This window comes from Mesocricetus auratus, unplaced genomic scaffold, assembly GCF_017639785.1.
Source record: "Mesocricetus auratus isolate SY011 unplaced genomic scaffold, BCM_Maur_2.0 Super-Scaffold_100676, whole genome shotgun sequence".
Lineage (NCBI taxonomy): Eukaryota > Metazoa > Chordata > Mammalia > Rodentia > Cricetidae > Mesocricetus > Mesocricetus auratus.
The window spans coordinates 148,025,212-148,031,683 of record NW_024429266.1 but is presented as its reverse complement, the minus strand read 5'-3'; the positions used below and the strand labels follow the sequence as shown (position 1 = coordinate 148,031,683).

At 47.7% G+C, this 6,472-nt stretch overlaps 1 long non-coding RNA gene across 1 annotated transcript; it reads left to right on the top strand.

The window, feature by feature from the left end:
* Positions 1-661: 661 nt before the first annotated feature.
* LOC121137213 lies at positions 662-6,085 on the top strand. Its single transcript, XR_005874445.1, has 2 exons — positions 662-1,236; positions 5,450-6,085. It is a non-coding gene; the product is annotated as an uncharacterized LOC121137213 (long non-coding RNA).
* Positions 6,086-6,472: the final 387 nt, after the last annotated feature.

Genomic DNA, 6,472 nt, shown 5'->3' with positions numbered 1-6,472 from the left:
ATTGTATTATAGGGAAGGGTATTTAAGGCAGCCTCTTCCACTATTGCTTAGATTCTTAGTTGGGGTCATCCTGGGACCCCCCCCCAAGAAGGGGAGAGGGACAAGATCTCCTGAGTAAATTGTGAGCATGGGAGGAGGGGGGATGGAGGGAAGAGAAAGAGGAGTGTGGAATGGGAGCCGGGAGGAGAATATGAGGGATCAGGAAGGTCCAGTTGGGGGAAGAACAGAGAAGCAGAGCAAGGAAAGGGATACCTTAATAGAGGGAGCCGTTATGGGCTTAATGCCAAACCGGGCACGTGGGAAAAGTCTTGAATCTTAAGAGAGAGAAGCCAGGTGGTGGTGGTGCATGTTTTTTTTTTTTTTTTTTTTTTTTTTTTTGGTTTTTAAGAGACAGGGTTTCTCTGTATTGTTTTGGAGGCTGTCGGTCCAGCCCGGCCTCGAACTCAGAGACATCCACCTGCCTCTGCCTCCCGAGTGCTGGGAGGCAGACGCAGGTGGATGTCTGTGAGTTTGAGGCTAGCCTGGTCTACAAAGTGAGTTCCAGGACAACCAAGGCTACACAAAGAAACCCTGTCTGAAAAAAAAAAAGAACAAACAACAACAAACAAACAAGACATAGAAGGATGGAAAAATGGAAACAAAACAAAACAGAAAACCCAGAAACAAACCGTGGGCAGGGTCCAGTCCCCTAGGTCAGAGCAATAGACCAAGTCCACCTCCTGGATTCAGGGGCCCCTCCCTGGAATGCTGTTTGCTATGTGAAGACTGGCTCAACAACCACTGGTGTGATAAGGGGTATATAAGATCTTCTGAGGGACAGTCAGGATGCTGCTGTGACCTGACAAGGTGACAAGTGAGCCCCAAGGATCCCTTAGGCAAGGTGGCTTGGTGGCAGAGCCTGCAGAGGACAGCCAGAGGGAGCAGGTGCCTTTGAGAAGCTGTAGTCACAGCCAAGCAAGCTGTAGCTCTTCTGCGGCTGTCCCTGGGGAGGGAAACCGGTTGCTAGCAGGCAGGCCTCCTGGCTAACCCTTTGTATGGGCACACAGTAACCAAGCAATTACAAAGGATTGTCAAACTGTGCAGCAGATGGAAGAGAAGCGCAGAGAGCCTTCTTTCCTCACAGGGCACCTTCAAGAGGATGAAATTGGAAGTGTGAGGGAAGGGTTCAGTTAATCAAGGACCTGCAGGAACTGGGGTTAGGGCTTCAGCAGGTCAGCAAGTGGTCCAGGTGCTCGGGTAAGGAGAACGACGGGATGAATGAGGCCAGAGCTTGCCAGGAAGCCTGTCTGGCCAAGTAGCACTACGGGGTGCTGGGGGTTGGAGGCAGACATCTTGCAGACCTGTGATGCAAGACCAGGAAACAAAGGGGCCTCCTGTGCTCACCAGGTTGCTTGGTAAGAGTTTAGAGCAAAAGGCAGGGGGCAGAATGCCTGCTTGAGAGTGCAAACTAAAGCATAACACCATGTGTTCGTGATGTGTGTGGTGCATGAGACTGGGTGGTGTTGTAGCTGTATGTGTTGTGTGGTTAGCTCTGTACACAGTGTTTCTGTGTGTATTCTGTCGTGTGGCCGTGCAGACATTGCGTGTTTACTGTGAGGTCCTCTGAGTGCTCACAGGAGGACCGTTGAGGCTGAGGAAGAGCCCGTGGGATCCTCAACGCTCCCGAAGTAAACTGGGTGGTACAGAGCCAGACCTACATGTTGGGTGCAGCACAGGACGCAGAAACTCCGCCTGTGAGCATACAGACACTCTGCGCCTGCGCTGTGCCCTCCCGGTCCCGCCCCGAGCCTTGAGCCCCTCCTCTCCTCCGTAGCATTTGTTACCCACTTCCTTGCTCTTGCTTCTACTATTAGGAATTTGCACTATCTGCACAGCGTGTGTACGTGGGAGCTTGCAATACTTGCCCTTGTTCAGGCTCATTTTACTTAGTTCAATGTTTCAGCTACGTTGTAACATTTGATAAGACACTTTCTTAAAAAATATACTGTGGCGCTGGGCAGTGGTGGTGTACGCCTTTAAACCCAGCACTAGGGAAGCCGAGTCAGGCGGATCTCTGAGTTCAACGCTAGGCGGATCTCTGAGTTCAACGCCAGCCTGGTCTACAAAGCTACGCAGAGAAACCCTGTCTTTAAAAAACAAAAAACAAAACAACCCCCCCCCCACACACACACAGTGGCAAACCTGATGTTGCATACAGGCTGGGAATCCCAGCATTTGGGAGGGCAGGTCTGGAGTTAAAAATTCCTGCTCTGGAATTTGGAGGCCAGCACCAGCTACAATGAGACCCTGCCTCAAAAGGCAAACAAAAAAGTAAAAAGATGGTTGAGTGATAAGAGCAGGGGTCCTAGGTTTAATTGCCAATATGGAAAATAAATAATTGGGTGAAGGCACAAGCCTGAGAACCCTAGTTCGATCCTAGGAGTGCATGTAAAGAGAAAAGGTGAGACTTAGCTCAAGTTCACATTCCCACCATGACACTGGGTGAATGGTCATGAATAATTCAGATAAGAAAGTGGCTTAGTCCAATTTAATGAAGCCTTTGTGGGTTTTTGTTTTGTTTTGTTTTTTTGACAGGGTTTCTCTGTGGCTTTGGAGGCTGTCCTGGACCTAGATCTTGCAGACCAGTTGGTCTCGAACTCACAGAGATCCGCCTGCCTCTGCCTCCCGAGTGCTGGGATTAAAGGTGTGCGCCAGCAACGCCCAGTGCCTTTGTGGTGCTAGTACTGAGGGAAACTGTCAGCACATGCTTAGCCCCTCATGGTTTGAACAGCCTTGGCAGGAGGGGGAACTCTGACCACATTTCTGTGGGTGACTCCAGGAGAGCCACCAGTGACGTAGCCTGCCTTCAGATGTCCAAGGAAGGAAAAGGCCTCTCCCCTATTTCTATTTCTCCTATTTCTTTTTGATTTTTTTGAGACAGGATTTCTCTGTGTAACAGCCTGGCTGTCCTGGAATTTACTCTGTAGACTAGGCTGGCATCAAACTCACAGAGATCAGCCTCTTAAAAACACCAAAATAAGCCGGGCATTGGTGGCACACGCCTTTTATCCCAGCACTCGGGAGGCAGAGGCAGGCGGATCTCTGTGAGTTCAAGGCCAGCCTGGTCTACCGAGCGAGTTCCAGGACAGGCTCCAAAACAATACAGGGAAACCCTGTCTTGAAAAACAAAAACAAAAACAAAAACACCAAAATAAATAACAAAACCAATAAAATCCTTGCTGGCACATGCTTTTTTTGTTTTTTCTTTTTTTTGGTTTTTCGAGACAGAGTTTCTCTGTGGCTTTGGAGGCTGTCCTGGAACTTGCTCTGTAGACCAGGCTGGTCTCGAACTCACAGAGATCTGCCTTCCTCTGCGTCCTGAGTGCTTGGGTAAAGGTGTATGCTACCACCTTCATGAGCACTTGCTTTGATCATAGTACACAGGAGGCAGGCAGATCTCTGTGTGTTTGAGGCAAGCCTGGTTTACATGGTAGTTCCAGACCAGCCAGGATTCCACAGTGAGACACTGAAGCAAAACATCAACAAAAACATCTTTCTCAGCCGGGCATTGGTGGTGCACACTTTTAATCCCAGCCTGTGAGTTCAAGGCCAGCCTGGTCTACAAAATTGAGTTCCAGGCCAACGAGGGCTATTATACAGAGAAATCCTGTCTAAAAAAAAATGAAACAAAACAAAAAAAAATATTTCTCATAGCTATTTTTGAAACAATACATTTGTTATCTGTAGTCACATAATTTGCCGCTGCACACATATAACTCTCCCTTGTACAACTACTCCCAGATTAAAAACTGGAAAAGGAGCTGGGCATTGGTGGCACACGCCTTTAATCCTAGCACTTGGGAGGCAGAGGCAGGTGGATCTCTGTGAGTTCGAGACCAGCCTGGTCTACAAGAGCGAGTTCCTGGACAGCTTCCAAAGCCACAGAGAAACCCTCTCTCGAAAAACAAAAACAAACAAAAACAAAAAACAAAAAACAAAAAACTGGAAAAGGGGAGGTATATACTAATTTGTTGTTTCATACAAACATTTGAAAACAAAATTAGAACAATATTTTGTTTTGTTTAAAAACACATCTTAGGGTGCCCTATGTCCCTTTTTATGCAGCTCTTGGTGACTTCCGACTTCCTTCTGGACAGCCAGCACTAACTGGCCACAAGCAGTCTCTCTTTTTCCCTGACTTGGGAAACCCCAGAGCACTTGGGCTGGGAAGCCTTTCTGAAGTTGATAGTCAACAGTCCTCTGCTTGCCCTTTGCTCTCCTTTTCCAGAAGAGCCCGGAGAGCTCTGACTATGTTTTCCTCTCCTCTGCTGGTGTCACCCTCCTGCAAGGCCATCCAACCTCTCTGCCAGCTCCACTGCTGATCATCGTCTCTAAAGAAAGCAAAAGGACACAAAAGCCTCTCTCCCACATTTTCACAGAATCTTCAAACCTCAGATTTGTCCAACTCCTGGCTTAGAGTAGAGTATCCACTGTGTACAATTAAGCAGGATAAATCAGTTTTAAGACACAGTTCTTTGGTTTCCTTTTGTCGACTCAATCAACTGGGAATGTGGGTCCTCATAAAATATCTGGCTCCGTGGAGAGTCCCCTGGGGCAGGTCAGTTTGTGTGAGTCTAGCCTCATAGAGAGCCCCAGTAAATTTCCATTCAGTGTTTCAGAGACTGGATCTACATGGGATATGCATTTGCAGCTGCCTGAGGCCAGGGATTGGGGACAGAAACAGACTTAATTCCTGCTCTGAGATCTCTGTGAGGGTTGTTCTGATGCCTTCAGCTGACTATCATTTGTCTGGAGTACTTTGCTAATAAAAATACAAAAAATCCATTTTCAATATACCAACAACATCACCAAGCTGTAGATATTTTCATAGTTAGCCATTTTATGGATACCACACTGTGTGTGACAATATAATTTATGGCTATGGCTTCCTCCCTTCCCACCATTTCTTTCCTTTCCTTTTTTTTGAAGACAGGATTTCTCTGTAGCTTTGGAGGCTGTCCTGGGACTTGCTCTGTAGACCAGGCTGGCCTCAGACTCAAAGAGATCTGCCTGCCTCTGCCTCCCCAGTGCACTACCACCACTAGGCTCCACTTCTCTCTAAGACTGGGTGTCACTATGTAGTCCCAGCTGGTCTGGAACTCACTATATAGGTAGGGCTGTCCTAGATCTCACAGAAATCTGCCTACCTCTGTTTCTTTGCACCTCTTCTTAGTGTTTTTGGGGAAATAGCTTTCATACTGCAAAGATCACAGATAGCTCAAGTATAAACTCTAAGTCACACAATCCTTGGTAACTCATTAAACCTCTCCAGTGTTAATTTAGCCCTGACAGCCATAGCTTGCAGCTTTTAGCTTTCCTTAGCTACAATTCTTGCTAATGCATGTGATCTGAGACCTCTTCTACCAGGTGTGCTCCTTGTGGCCTTACTGAAAGGAAGTTGTTTTCACAGATGCTAAGCGTCGCTGGACCTCAGACATTGAGAACAGCCTGCGGACTCCGGAGGATTTGCCCCAGTGCTTCCTTCCCAAGTGCTGTTAGAGCGCTGAGGACAAAGAGCAGAAGACCCTGGAGGCTGCCCCTCTCCCCAGCACATGTGCAGGGCTGAGCAAAGCCAGTCAGAAGCCCAAGGCTTCCAAGAAAGTGACTTGTACTCACACACACAACACTCAGGTTTCCTGTCAGGACATCCTGGCTTGAGACACTGAAAAATTAACTCAAAGATGTCAGAAGGTAGCCTTGAGACACTGAATCTTTCAAGTCTACAAAATACAGTTCAACAGCAGGTATTGACCCTCAGTCACACCCCAGTCCCCTTCTAGCTTGGTATGGTGTCCCATGTCTCTAATTCTAGGACTGGGGAGGATGAAGCAGGAGGACTCTGGGTTCTGGACCAGCCTGGGCTACACACTGAGACCCTGTCTACAAACCAACCAACCAACCAACCAACCAACCAAAAAACCAACCAACCAACCCAAAATCAAGCAAATGAAAACTAAGCTAAACAAACAACAAAACAAAGCCATCCCGTAAGGATTGTTTTTCTTTCATGACAACATAAACTAGACCCAGGAGCATGGTTGAAGGATCTGTGTGTGGATTTTGAGTTGATCTGACTGTGTTAAGGAGTCATGGACCACATTTGTCCTGAGGATGTGGAAAACCTGGGTCCAAGTCTACCTGCATAAGTGGCGACTTCCCACATCTGTGGGGCCTGCGTGCCACACATGGCAAAGAGCAGTGTTGGGCTATTCACTATGCAGGAGGGCAATGAGCCTGGGGTGCTGGGACCAAGGGTGATCTACTTTGGGCTTGTCAGGCAAGTGCAGAAAAACAGACAGTGCTCACCTACTCATTACCTAGTTACAAATCGATTCACAGAGATCACAAACACACCTAGGCTTTAAGCACTGTGGGAATCACAAAGGTGAGTAAGCAAAGTTCACTGTCTTCTCTTTTTGGGGGGATGGGGGTC